The 15,348-nt window shown below is 41.1% G+C and overlaps 1 pseudogene; it reads left to right on the forward strand.

Annotated features, from left to right (window-relative positions):
• Positions 1-336: 336 nt before the first annotated feature.
• On the forward strand, positions 337-15,025 carry LOC786961 (acidic mammalian chitinase-like; annotated as a pseudogene).
• Positions 15,026-15,348: the final 323 nt, after the last annotated feature.

A 15,348-nucleotide genomic window follows, 5' to 3' on the forward strand; every position in this document is an offset into this window, starting at 1 on the left:
CACACACACACACACAAAAAAAAACCCACCCTATTAAGCGGGTACTTTTCATGGTGATGGTCTCTGCCACCTTGTTAGGAGATGTTTTGTCCTTATTGAGCAGAGGAGGTGGTGGAGGAGTGCAGGTTGGAGGTCCATGAGTGGTTGTAGGGGAGGAGATCTGTTGACTTACTGATTAGCTATATACACATCTGGGTTAGATGCTCTCCGCTTGGAAGATATCCTTTATGACGAGCTGGTAGTCAGATGATATAAAAGGCAAATCCAGGCTCTGCAAGACCAGTGCTGACAACAACCATGGCAAAGCTTATTCTCCTCACAGGTGAGTCTGTAATTGTTGTGTGTGTTAGTTGCTCAGTCGTGTCCAACTCTTTGCAACCCACCAGGCTCCCCTGTTCATGGAATTCTCCAGGCAAGAATAATGGAGTGGGTTGCCATTTCCTTCTCCAGGGGATCTTCCCTACTCAGGGATTGAACTTGGGTCTCCTGCATTACAGGTGGATGCTTTACCACCTTAGCTACTAGGGAAACCTGAAGTAAAGGTCACTCAGTCATGTCGGACTATTTGTGACCCCATGAACTATACAGCTCATGGAATTCTCCAGGCCAGAATACTGGAGTAGATAGCTGTTCCCTTCTCCAGGGGATCTTCCCAACCCTGGGATTAAACCCAGGTCTCCCACACTGCAGGTGAATTCTTTACCAGTTGAGCCACAAGGGGAGCCCAAGAATACTGGAGTGGGTAGCCTATCCCTTCTCCAGCAGATCTTCCCAACCCAGGAATTGAACTGGGGTTCCCTGCATTGCAGGTGGATTCTTTCTCAACTGAGCTATCAGAGATGTCCCTCTATAATTGGAGATGGAGTCTTATTCTTACCTGATTTCTTTTCTCTCTGGATCTGATAGGCATGAAGTAGTCTTTACACTTTTCTATTCTTCTTTCATCATTTCAAATTTCCAAGGGAAAAATCCTGACATGCACAAATATGTCTGCTTCTAATTCTCTTATCTCAATTGACTATGGCAGCATTTCTATCTACATTGATGCTAGAAGCATGGTCCTAAAAGAAAGGCTAGTTTTCTTCCAATGCTTGTTTTACTCTCCCATCTCTTGTTGGGTTCTCTTTTATCTATTCATCTTCCTGCACCATCTCTTTTTAATTGGCATTATTTTTATTTACATGCTTGTGTTTTTGGTATTTTTCAGAGATGAAAATCAGTAGGAACTGAGATAAAGTTATGCTAGCTACCTTTGTTCTACTCTTTTCAGGATTATTCCTTTTTTATCCCTTACTGTCCTACTATGCTGTTGATATATTATAAAAATATCAGTTAGAAAGTCAATCATTTAAATGGGTTGATTCAGTACATTGTTTAGAGCCCAGTTGTATCCATGGCTTTTTAGTTTACTCCAAACTTTTTATAGCTTCAGCTTGTCCAGATGAGATTTCTAACTCAATTTATAAAACAATCAGATCAAAAATGTTCCTTACACCCTGATGCCACCACCCCACCCAGAATGAGGATGAGAGGGCAGAGGTACAAGGTTCATGTTTATCTGACAGCTGATGCCCTCTCCTCATCCCAATATGGGAGGAAAGCTAGCACCTGCAGCATCCTCTGTCTGCCTCTATCCTTCCCCCCAGAACTGTGGCTGTAAAATCCCCAGGAGACAAGGGGGAGAAGATGAGGCTGATCCTGCCCCTTCCCTGTATTAGGTTCATTCCAGGACCCTGGCCACTGGCCTTAAGATAAAGGCTGGTCCTGTAGGAGGAAAATTATTCCTTAAATGAAAGCTGCTCAGTATCACAACTAACCCCCATGTGTTTTTCTGGCTTGGGACCCTGACTCCAGAACCGTGCCCTTCATTCCTACTCTGGGCTTTCATAGACTTGGCCTCAGTGCTGAGCTAAGTCCTCCAATTGTACAGGGTTCTGTCAGAATAGCCAGGCCTGGGCTGGTGAGGGAATATTCCTGGAACTCTCTCCCCTTACATTCCTATGAGTCTGAGATGGGTGGAGGTATGAACATGACAACCTTGGGCACCTGTGCCAGGAGGTGGCAGCTGTGCTTTTCCTGCGGTGATAAAAGTCTTATATAAGATTGAGCCCAGAGGCTGCCCAGGTGGCCAGTGTGTAGGCACAATGGGGAGGATGTTGTTCTGGGCCTGTGAGTCTCCCACTCTTTCTGCTCTTCTTCCTTCCCACACATCATGGGGTATCCCTGGGAATGCAGAGAGGGTGGGCTTTTGTTTTAGTGAAGCTTCTACATGAGTTATTCCCCCATGCCTTGGACTCTGTGTAGAGGAACTTGGGATCCAGGCCTGAGAATGATGAAATGGGGTCCTGGAAAATACCACTGATAAATCCAAAAACTCCCAGGCCCTTGACATTCTGAAAGTCTCCTGGGTAGCACCGAGTCCTAACTGGGAAGCCCATCTAAGGATGCTTGTTTCTGAGTTTTGCTTCTTTGTTTGTTTCAGCCTTGGCTGTTCTGCTGCAGGTACAACTAGGTAAGGAGTAACACAACCTCCTATCCACACTCCAATTTTCCTGATAGTTACTCTTCTTTCCCTCCTTTCTTCTGACTCTGAATTTCCTCCACCTTTCATGATGTCAGGACTAGGGCCTGTTTTGTGATGTCGGGACTTGAGCTAGCTCCCAGCCTGTTTTGCTTGATCTCAGAAAGGCAGCAATGGGAGGGGGCCTATAGCTCACCTAATCCAGAATAATTCACTTTATAGATGGGAAAACTAAAGCAGAGAGGGCAGAAGTGATTTGTCCTTGATTGTTCAGAATCAGGACTTAAACCTATATTCTGATGCCAAGACAAGTAAAGTATTTATTACCTGTGTAGTTTATACTCTTCTTTGTTTTGTCTTTTTCCCCCTCAAATATCTTCACATTATTTCTAATAACTAGGCATTGGCTGTAGATGTGAACATGACTAAAATCCAGATATGGGGACTCAGGAGACTGGGAAGAGCATGAGCTTTGGAGCAAGACTGCCTGGAAGTAGTGTAGGCACAATCAGTATTTGCGGAATAAATGGATGAATGAATTGGAATTCATCTTAAACTTTCAGCCTTGAGTAGTCCCAAGTTTCATCTGAAAATGAGAATGTTTCCCCCATTAGGCTGTATGGGAATTAAAATTTGCATAAAGCCCCTAAATAAAATATCAGTCATATCATATGCAATCAACAAAAGATATTTGTTTTATTGGTAGTGAAATTGAGTAATCTTTGAAATTATGAATTATTTGAGGAGCATCATTAACCTTACCACTTGCTGCTATGATGGCAAATTTATTTTATTTTATGTGTTGACTTGAAATGATCTCAAACTTTCTGGGTCAAGAAATAAGCTTAGACCTTGCTGGGATTCTGTTGACAAAAGTGTCATGACTGTTTAGCCAGGTCTTCCATAGGCGAGGGAAAAGGGTACTGCAGTATCTACCAGGTATCTGCCATGTGACCTCGTAGGGACCCCTTCCCCTTGAGTTCATCAGCAAGTGACACAGACAGTGGAGCCCTCCACCACAATGACTGCCACCTTCTCTTGCAGGTTCAGCCTATAAGCTAGTGTGCTACTTTACCAACTGGTCTCAGTATCGACCAGAACCAGCCAAGTTCTTCCCCAGGGATGTGGACCCATGTCTGTGCACACACCTGATATATGCTTTTGCCACCATGAATGACAACAAGATTGCTCCCTATGAATGGAATGATATTGATGTCCTGTATCCTGGGTTCCAAGCCCTGAAAGAACAGTCAGTAGGACTTGAATCCAAAGTGAATGGGAATCAACGAGGGAGAGTGGAGATGCCCAAGTTCTGTCCCCAGTTTATTCCCAAATATCATAAGATTCTGAAAGGCAGTCCTTTGCAGATTTCTGATGCATATGTGGTAACCTATGATGTAAAGACTAACGTGGGCAGATGGGAGGAGCACTTGCCATGGGAACTTTAGAGCTTGTACTTGGCTGTTGCCCATTTCCCAGAGACTCAAGAATGGGGATAGAAGAGTTGTTTTCTGCAATAAATGTATCCTAAAACTCACAGAGCTTTCACTTAAATGTGCCTCTTGGTTTCTTTCTGCAGCAACAAAGATCTGGTCACTTTGCTGGTTGTTGGTGGCTGGAACTTTGGCACTCAGAAGTAAGTCTTTCCATGGCCAGAAAATGAGAGTGGAGGCAAAAGAAAGAAACCCTCAAGCTGGAGTGGGAAAATAAGATACCAGTGGGGAGGTGAAAATGAATGTTCCGGGGGAAAGAGGCCAGCTCTTAAGAAGTAACTGTCCGTGGATGGGAAAGGCTGACTGAAGCAGACCTGGAGAAATAGCAGTAGAATGGGGGAAATGATGGGGAAACACTCAAAAGACAGTGGACAATGGTGAGTGAGACAGACTGGCTTGGTGACGGAGAAGCACTTGGGCTGCCGTAAGAGCATGAGCCCTGGGCTGGGTCATAGGCTCTTTTCTGGGGAAGTAGCGAGAAAGGAGGATTGGTAACCTCATAGGCTTTTTGACTCTGAGTTAGAAAAAAGAGATGATGAGGTTAGACTTGACTTATATGTTGAAAGTTGTCCAAGTCAGTGGTAAATGACTTTTTAAATTATGAAGTTGATGTCTTCCCATCTGCTGTGTGTGCTAAGTCACTTCAGTCATGTCCCACTCTTTGTGACCTTATGAACTGCAGCCTGCCAGGCTCTTCTGTCCATGGGATTCTCCAGGCAAGAACACTGGAGTGGGTTGCCATGCCCTTTTCCAGGGGATCTTCCTGACCCAGGATCAAACCCATACCTCATGTCTCCTGCACTGGTAGGCGGGTTCTTTATAACTAGCGCCACCTGGGAAGCCCAATGTCTTCCCATAATTATTTTAAAATTAGACAGCACAAAGTTATTTGACATGAAAAGTAACTTGCCCCTCTCTTCTTCCCTCCACAATTTTCCTGAGGTAGCCAGTCATGCTTAAAATGTTGGAGCAAAATGTACTGAGTGTTTTTATTCTCACTCTAATAGCCAAGTGAAACTTCTGGCAGTTACCTATCAGGTAACAAGCTAATTCTCACATATAGCATTTGATCAATATTTCTTTTACCTCAAGTCCACTCTGCCAGTAGAACTTTTTCTTATCTTGCTCACAAATCACTTAAATAAGAAAATCTTTGCAGGTCAATTCCCCCAAACTCCAGACAATATCTCTACCCTTCACTTTTTAGATTACCCAGTTTGTGCTAGTCATTTTTTTTTTTTAAAGTATAGCCACTGAATACCAGAATTAAAAACAAAAAGAAAAGAAAAAAGAAAAAAGAGATGAATTAGGGAGGTTGTGATCCAGTTTACAAAGGGTTTACCACAGGCTTTTTATAATCAGGAACTAACCAAGAGGGTTTGAATACATGTTAATAGACAATAAAATTATTGACTATGGCAGAGGCACTAATTTTTCTAGATATTAAGTTACCTTCAAATGCAAGACTCACAATATATTCATATATTGGGGGCCAGAAATGCTTCATTAAATGTATTCACATTTTATAAATCACATCTTAATTTTGGAAACAGTAAATAGAAAAATAAACATCTTAGGATCAAAGAACTGTGGTGGCTAAACCACTGCCCCTGAAAGATCTCACTAATAAGTAAAATGCACATGTACCATTGATGCTATAAACAGAAAAATATTATTCATTGGGTATACTGAAGAAAATAAAATTTTAATTATAAACTTTTCTACTAATTACCATTAACAATTTGGATTCACCTTAGCTGTAAAAATCCAACAGAAGTTATTATAAAATGCATAATAAAATTTATATTCGAGGGTGTAAGGAGGATTTAAGGATTGGTGATGTTAATATAGACAACCTCTCTGCTTAGATTCACCACCATGGTCTCCTCAGCTGCCAACCGAAGAATCTTCATCTGTTCTGTCATTGACTTCCTTCGTCAACATGAATTTGATGGCATTGACTTGGATATCGAATATCCAGGGTCCAGGGGAAGCCCACCTGAGGACAAACAGTGATTTACCATCCTGATTAAGGTGGGAACGAAGCACTAGTTCCTGTGTCTTTTCGTAGAGAGGCTAGTGACTTCATGGACTGTCTGTGAGAGTTGCGTTTCCCGGGGATAGCAAATGCTGCTGTCTTCAGAAGTACACTTATGAAGGTGTTTGGGAGTTGCAAGCAATAGAAACAGACTCTCTGGGCAGCTTAAATCAAAAAAGAATTTACTGGGAGGATATAGGTAGCTGAAGGAATCTGATGAAGAAATTCTTTTTTTATTATATGTTTCTGGTAACACAGCATTATAGTTCAACATCTGTGTACATTGCAGAGTGATCACAACCATAAATCCAGTTATTAGCCATCACCATGAAGCTGATGTCTTTCATCTGTTTTGTCCACCCCCCAACCCCCATCCTCTCTGGTAACCACCAATTCATTCTCTATATCTATGAATTTGCTTTTATTTGTTTGCTGTTTTTTTTTTTCTCCTCAGATTCCATATATGATTAATATAATACTGTATTTGTTTTTCTCCCTCTCACTCATTTCACTTAGCAAAATACCCTTACCTCTATCCATGTGGTTGCAAATGGCAGGATTTCTTTCTTTTTTAAGGCTGAGTAGAATTCCTATAACATCTTATGGAAAGATCCAAATGAACTTCTAGGACAAACATTGTGTGTGTGTGTGTGTGTGTGTGTATGCTAAGTCACTTCAGTTGTGGCCAACTCTGCCACCCTATGGACTGCTGCTTGCCAGGCTCTTCTGTCCATGGGATTCTCCAGGCAAGAATACTGGAGTGGGTTGCTATTTCCTTCTCCAGGGGATCTTCCTGACCCAGGGACTGAACTTGTGTCTCTTGTGTCTCCTCCATTGGCAGGTGGGTTTTTTTTTTTAACACTAGTGCCACCTGGGAAGCCCTGTCATCTCATATATAGGAAGAGAAACTAATACCCTCCTCCCAGGACTTAGTCCTCATCCCCTTTCTTTCTTTGTAGCTTAAGAATATGTAAGAATATGTTATGCCTCTTCCTACTGACCTATAAGGTTTCTGCAGAAAAATCTAATGATAGCCTTATGGGATTTCACTTTTAAGTAACAAATTATTTGTCCCTTTCTGCTTTCCTTAAAGCAGCAGATTCTTTCTTTTTCATTAAATTTTACCATTTGTATTACAATGTGTCTTAGAGCATGTCTCTTTGGGTTCATTTTATTTTGAATTCTCTAAGCATCTTGGACCTGGATGTCTATTTCCTTCCCCAGATTAGGAAGTCTTCAGTTGCTATTTCTTCAAATAATTTTATGTCCCTTTCTCTTCTACTTCTGGGACTGTATAATGGGAATGCTGTTCTACTTGATATTGTACTAAAGGTTCCTTAAAGTATCTTCACTTTTTAAAATCCTTTGTTCAACCTGCTGTTCTGTGGTAGTGAGTTCCGTTACTTTGTCTTTTGGCTCACTGATTTTTCTACCTCTTCCAATCTGTTGTTGAACACATATAGGGTATTTTGCAGTTCAGTTATAACTTCTGTTTAGTTTTAGTTTTTTTTTTTTAATATTTTCTAGCTATTTGTTGATTTTGTCATTGTTTTCTTCCCTTCTCCTCCCAAGTTCAGTATCTTTATAATCATTTTGTTGAACTCTTTCTCAGGTAGATTGGTTATCTCCATTTCATTTCATTCTTTTTCTGAGATTTTTGTCTTCTTCTCTTGACTGGAACATGTCTCCTCACTTTTTCCTAATTCTCTGTGTTTGTTTTGATGCATTAGGTAAAGCAGCTAAGTCTCCCAGTCTTGATGAGTGGCTTTGTGTGGGAGATATCCTGTGGGGTTCTCACCATAGGGAATAGATAATGAAGACAACCACTAAAATCCACCCTTTTTTCTCTCTCCAGGAAATGATACAGGCTTTTGAAGAAGAGGCTGAAGAAGCAGGAAAACCCAGACTTCTGATCACAGCAGCTGTGTCTGCTGGAAAAGAGACCACTGATGCAGGATATGAAATCGCAGAGATTGGAAAGTGAGTGTGATGAGCCTCCCAGGGCCTCCACATCCCAGAGCAGAGAATCCCTAAACATTTTAATAGAAAGCATTCCCAGTAGTTATGTAAACATAATGTTGAGAAGGATGGTACCATCAATTGCCAAAAATGGTTGAATATTTAGTGGTTCTGGGATAAGGTGGTGACCCCTTTATATTGTCACTATGGTAGGCTTTAGGGGAAAGAGAAATAAGATTTAAGATCTTGGAAAATCTTTATATGTAACAGCATATTTCACTGACAGTTTCTTTTGAAAAGCTGTAAAATCGAGAAAGCTATTATTGACAAAACAATAGGATAGCTTTCCACTTGCAGTTCCCATAATCCTAAAGACATGTGTTTCTGAGACATATACTCTAACAACTATATTTCCTTATCTTCTGCTCTGGGTTTTCCCTTAATCTTTCAAGGAAGTAAAGGAGACTTTCTGTCTAGCCTCACGGGAGTCACAGAAGATAACCAGGAGACACCTAGGAAGCCACACTAATGGGATCATATGGATATCTACTTGACATCATGAATTTCCATGGCTATCATTTCTTGCTCTTAAATTTTCTATTAAAAAATGCTCCCGTATCATGATGCTCAAATTCTCTTGTTCTAGGCTTCTTGATTTCATAAGCATGATGACCTATGACTTCCATGGTGGCTGGGACCCATGTACAGGACACAACAGTCCTCTGCATGTGGGATCCAAGGATCAAGGCAACATGTGTTATTTCAACTGTGTAAGAAAGAAAACCCCTAGTCATATGCAGAGGAAAGACAGGGGAGAGATTAGGAGTGTTGGTAGTTGGAAGGTTTTCTCTTTGTGGGACAATTAGCTAGACGTTTTTCATCACGTGGGACAAACACTGGTGAGGAATAATGCCCGTGTTGCTTCTGCAGGAATATGCCATGAAGTACTGGAGAGACAACGGGGTCCCTTCAGAGAAGCTCATCATGGGGTTCCCCACCTATGGGAGGACCTTCCGGCTCAGCACTTCTGACACCTGTCTGTGCCCCAGTCTCTGGAGCAGGGTCATCTGGTCCTTACACACGTGAGGCTGGCTTCTGGGCTTACTATGAGGTAACCACCATGGCTAATTCAGGCTAAAATGCCCTGGGGAAAATTCTTCCACTCTCCAAGTCATCTTGCTATCCTTATGTTCTTGAGATCCTGTACCCTGGTGGCTCAAAACTTGGAGCATATAGCCTGTGGAAAGGTAGGTTGATGGCTGAAGAACACTTTTCACTAAAAAAAAATCAATGTGAATTTCCTTTTGGGTTTAGAAGTATATGGGACCATCTTTTCTGTAGCTCAAAACTGATCTTGAGAAAGAAAAATGGAACTGGAGGAATCAACCTACCTGACTTCAGGCTCTACTACAAAGCCACAGTTATCAAGACAGTATGGTACTGGCACAAAGACAGAAATATAGATCAATGGAACAAAATAGAAAGCCCAGAGATAAATCCACGCACATATGGGCACCTTATCTTTGACAAAGGAGGCAAGAATATACAATGGATTAAAGACAATCTCTTTAACAAGTGGTGCTGGGAAATCTGGTCAACCACTTGTAAAAGAATGAAACTAGAACACTTTCTAACACCATATACAAAAATAAACTCAAAATGGATTAAAGATCTCAATGTAAGACCAGAAACTATAAAACTCCTAGAGGAGAACATAGGCAAAACACTCTCTGACATACATCACAGCAGGATCCTCTATGACCCACCTCCCAGAATATTGGAAATAAAAGCAAAAATAAACAAATGGGACCTAATTAACCTTAAAAGCTTCTGCACATCAAAGGAAACTATTAGCAAGGTGAAAAGACAGCCTTCAGAATGGGAGAAAATAATAGCAAATGAAGCAACCGACAAACAACTAATCTCAAAAATATACAAGCAACTCCTACAGCTCAACTCTAGAAAAATAAATGACCCAATCAAAAAATGGGCCAAAGATCTAAATAGACATTTCTCCAAAGAAGACATACAGATGGCTAACAAACACATGAAAAGATGCTCAACATCACTCATTATCAGAGAAATGCAAATCAAAACCACTATGAGATACCATTTCACACCAGTCAGAATGGCTGCAATCCAAAAGTCTACAAATAATAAATGCTGGAGAGGGTGTGGAGAAAAGGGAACCCTCTTACACTGTTGGTGGGAATGCAAACTAGTACAGCCACTATGGAGAACAGTGTGGAGATTCCTTAAAAAACTGGAAATAGAACTGCCTTATGATCCAGCAATCCCACTGCTGGGCATACACACTGAGGAAACCAGAAGGGAAAGAGACACGTGTACCCCAATGTTCATCGCAGCACTGTTTATAATAGCCAGGACATGGAAACAACCTAGATGTCCATCAGCAGATGAATGGATAAGAAAGCAGTGGTACATATACACAATGGAGTATTACTCAGCCATTAAAAAGAATACATTTGAATCAGTTCTAATGAGGTGGATGAAACTGGAGCCTATTATACAGAGTGAAGTAAGCCAGAAGGACAAACACCAATACAGTATACTAACGCATATATATGGAATTTAGAAAGATGGTAACGATAACCCTGTATATGAGACAGCAAAAGAGACACTGATGTATAGAACAGGCTTATGGACTCTGTGGGAGAGGGAGAGGGTGGGAAGATTTGGGAGAATGGCATTGAAACATGTGAAATGTCATGTATGAAACGAGATGCCAGTCCAGGTTCAATGCACGATGCTGGATGCTTGGGGATGGTGCACTGGGATGACCCAGAGGGATGGTGTGGGGAGGGAGGAGGGAGGAGGGTTCAGGATGGGGAACACATGTATAATTTTTTTAAAATTAAAATTGAATAAAAAAAAGAAAAACAAAAAAACAAAAAAAAAAAACAAAAAAAACTATACTGAATTCTATTACATCCATGTAAATAGATGGAGAAGGATTTTAATAATTTAGCTCAGGGATGGCAAATACTTGGATCTTCTTTCAAACCTGATTTGATTGCATTTACTGAAATCTGAAGCTCTAATACTTGGGCCATCTGATGTGAAGAGCCAACTTATTGGAAAAGACCTTGATGATGGGTAAGATTGAAGACAAAATGAGAAGAGGGCTGGAGAGGATGTGATGGTTAGATAGCCTCACTGACTAAATGGATATGAATTTGAGCAGACTCCAGGAGATAGTGGAGGACAGAGGAGCCTGGCGTGCTGCAAGCCATGGGGTTGCAAAGAGTCAGACATGAGTAAGTGACTAAACAAGGGCTATTCAAATCTTATGTTAAAAATTCAGACCGATAGAATAGTTAGCAGTTTTTGCCAGAGACTCAAGTGTTTTCAGAAGAATGACCTTAGCACTCATGGTCATGCTTACCATTTCTCAACTAAACTGTGGTTATGGAATTGGAATTTCACTTCTTGGTACCTGGTTTCATAGAAATTTGTATCTTTGTTTTATGATATAAAGTTACTTTCTAGAGAAATATGTGAAATTAATGTAGGTATTTCACAATGCCACTTTTCCCATCCCTCTTCCATTTCTTACTATTTTCCCCCTCCTTCCTCATGCAATACGTGACATAATCTGTGACATGCCCAATGTTGCCTTCTTCCTTCGCTTCATAGATCTGCACATTCCTAAGTGAAGCCACAAATGCCTGGATTGAAGACCAAAAGGTTCCATATGCTTATAAAGACACTGAGTGGGTTGGCTATGACAATATTAGGAGCTACAAATATAAGGTAAGAGCAGTGTAAAAAAATGCAATTCTAGCTTCAAATCCTAAGTTCATCATGAGCCCATTTTACTAAGATCTGTGGCTTCAAAGTTATAAATATATACAAAGTGGAATAAATCAACCTCATTATGATTTACCTTTCCCTCAAGACAGAGCAAATGATATGATTAAATACAGATTTAATGATCCAGTGTACAGCATATACTACTATACACTAACATATAGTATAATATTCTAAGGTGGTTAAAATTTATTTCCCCAATTTTTGTCCAGAATTAATCTATACTAACTTCCGTGAAATGATTATATAAGCCAGGCTTAAGACCAACATTTTCATGGACAATAATGAAAATATCCTTTAAATTTTTACTTAAATACTTTACAACCATTACCTAACTTGATTCTACACAATCCAGTGAAGTAAGAAATAGCCTCTCTGGTTTACAGATGTGTACACTGAGGTTCATAGATGCTGTGACTAATCCAAGGTTTCATAGCTGGAAAATGCAAAGGCAGTAATGGAACATGTTGTTCCCTGGCTCAGAGTCTAGGCTCTTTCCATAACATTGCATCTTTACTGAATCTTGGTCAGGAGAAGGTGGTCAAAATGGAGGAGAAAAAGAGCTGTATGGCGCAATGGTTAAGAATCTAGACTTTGGTGTTAGATATACCTGGTCCTCAAGCCCCGAAAGACAGGATGAGTTCCTACAAACTTGTGAAAGAGAAAAATCAACCTAGTAGTTCCTGTAAAGATTAAGCAAGTGATGAAAGCTAAAATGAAATGTAGCTTACCCTAGAATACCAGTATTATTTAATAGTATATTAAATTAGCTAATATATAGCTAATTTAATATACTATTATAATTAATTAATGCTATCAATATACTATATGTGTATGTATATACCTAAGAATTTATATGGAGAAGGCAATGACACCCCATTCCAGTACTCTTGCCTGGAAAATCCCATGGATGGAGGAGCCTGGCAGGCTGCAGTCCATGAGGTCGTGAAGAGTTGGACACGACTGGGCGACTTCACTTTCACTTTTCACTTTCATGCATTGGATAAGGAAATGGCAACCCACTCCAGTGTTCTTGCCTGGAGAATCCCAGGGATGGGGGAGCCTGGTGGGCTGCTGTCTATGGGGTCACACAGAGTCGGACACGACTGAAGTGACTTAGCAGCAGCAGCAGCAGCAAGAATTTATTAACTGGAGGAAGAAAACAAGAATGGGGCTGAGATAGCCCATCAAACCTTGAATTCACAAAGTGCATATCACATCCTTTCATAAAAGATATATCGACAGGTTTCAACCCACCTGCATTTTTCTCCCTAATATCACCTTGTCGCCCTGTACTCCAGTTTGTTGTGTAGATGCCATTTGATTTTGGTTGCCAAATGCTCCTTTGTCCATAGGTTGACTTTCTTAAGGAGAACAATTTTGGTGGGGCCATGGTTTGGGCCATCGACCTGGATGACTTCTTAGGCTCCTTCTGCAATGAGGGCAAATATCCACTCATACTCGAGCTGCAGTCACTCCTGGGCCTGTCCTCAGGTGGGTCACTACTGAGTTTACCACATTGTTCTAAAGATGATGCAGGTCAAGCTGCAAGAATGGCAACTGCAGAGGGACAAGAGTGCATGAGGCAGCCACAGACATCTAGACCCTCACATGTGAAAAAGGGACAGGTTTATAGGAAGAAGCTTTTTAGAAATGCGTTCTTTAATCAAAGAGGCCAGTCTAAGTTCAGTAGCTATGTGGGTAAGGTTTTGAATATACCTTATACTCAGAGATGGACTTTTCTTCTCAGGAAAACTTTGTCTGGGAGGAAGAATCAGATACCTTCAAAGTGAGTCTGATGTATGTGCTAACATTTTCTCTAAAGTAAACTGCATCTCTCTCAGTTCTGTGCACCATATCCTAACTTAGAAATAGGCAGGCTGGCTTAGCCACTTCCCACCTGCCTTAAAGGCAGATATTATCTTTGGCTGCTAGTGGTGAGGTTGGAGGTAGGTCTTGAAGAAGAACAGGGATAAAGACTCACATTGCTGACTCAGTAGTGTGTGACATTGTATGTTCCTTGGCTAAGCATCTCTGGAGAAGGCCTAAAGGTGGAGGCAGAGGTAAAGAAGTGGAAGATATAGGGTTCCCTATGTCTCTGCTTTCAGGAAATTCACAGAATCATTGTTTGTTTGTTTGTTTTTACTGTAAAACCTGTTAAAAGATAATTACAAAAAGATGGGTTCAGGACTTCCCTGTTTGTCCAGTGGTTAAGAATCTGCCTGCCAATCCAGGGAACTCGGGTTTAATCCCTGGTCTGGGAAGATCCCACATGCTGCAGGACAACTAAGCCCAAGTGCCACAACTACTGAAACCCACACACTCTACAACCTGTGCCCGGCAACGAGAAGCCCGCTGCAATGAGAAGACAGAGCAGCCCAACTAGAGAGTAGCCCTGCTCGCCACAACTAGAGAAAACCTACACGTAACAACAAAGACTCATATAGCCTAAAGAAACAAATATATAAAATTAATTTTTAAAAAAGATGGGCTCAAATTACAGAATGAGGGAGTAAGAGGCAGCAAATTGTGGTGGTGGAGAATGTTCTAGCAATAGAGTAAAATGAAAAATAAAATGTCTGAATTGCTAGAGGGAGAAAAAAAAAAAAAAGGGCAATGTTGAAAGGAAACAAGCAAAAACTAGAGCCTAAGAAACAAAACATAACAAGATGACAAAAATCAAAATACAGCACTTAAGGTTAACAAGATGACAAAAATACAGATGTATTACTTATGGCAGAAAAATGGACAGATAAGCCTCCCCTGCTAACACAAGTGTTAATTAGCCTCACACATAAAATCCTCCATCCAGTCACTATAGTGCTGTGTTCATTCCCCCCTTGAGTGGAAACAGAGTAGAAGCCAAGGACTGCTTGGACCACTGCTAGGACTTCAGTGGCCCTGTTCTCCCGTCCTCCTTGCTTGGACATCTGTCCCCTTGTAACATTCTTCCCAGCCACAGCTTGGAACTCTCATGGGGCTCAAGTTCTTGGAGAACAAAGCCAATACAGGAGAAAGTCTAGAGTTGTTGCTTCTGGGCTCAAAGATAACTTATGATGATGTTCTGAAGAGATCTTCTTGTTCTTCTAGAATGCACTCCATCAGCCACCAAGACTTGGTATCATCAACAAGTGATACCCAGAAGTGAAGGTTTCTGTGCCAATATTGGTGGAGACAGTGGCAGTGGTGGAGAAGGTGGTGGTGATGGGGGCAGTGAAGGAGATGAAGGTTTCTGCACTGGTAAAGCAGATGGCATTTATAGCGATCCTGAAGACAACACCAAGTTCTACCAGAGTGCAGGAGGCAGGACCTTCTACTTCCAGTGTAACCAAGGTCTGGTCTTCGACCAAACCTGCATATGTTGTAACTGGCCTTCAATTTAAAATGTTGGAAAAACTCTACTTTGCTTCAGATTTTCTCATGCTGCATGTCAAACTCCATCTTCCAATACTCCATGTTGTCTATGTATTATATCAGTCTATCTGTCAATTTGGAGGCCCTACCTT

This window comes from Bos taurus, chromosome 3 (genome assembly GCF_002263795.3).
Source record: "Bos taurus isolate L1 Dominette 01449 registration number 42190680 breed Hereford chromosome 3, ARS-UCD2.0, whole genome shotgun sequence".
Lineage (NCBI taxonomy): Eukaryota > Metazoa > Chordata > Mammalia > Artiodactyla > Bovidae > Bos > Bos taurus.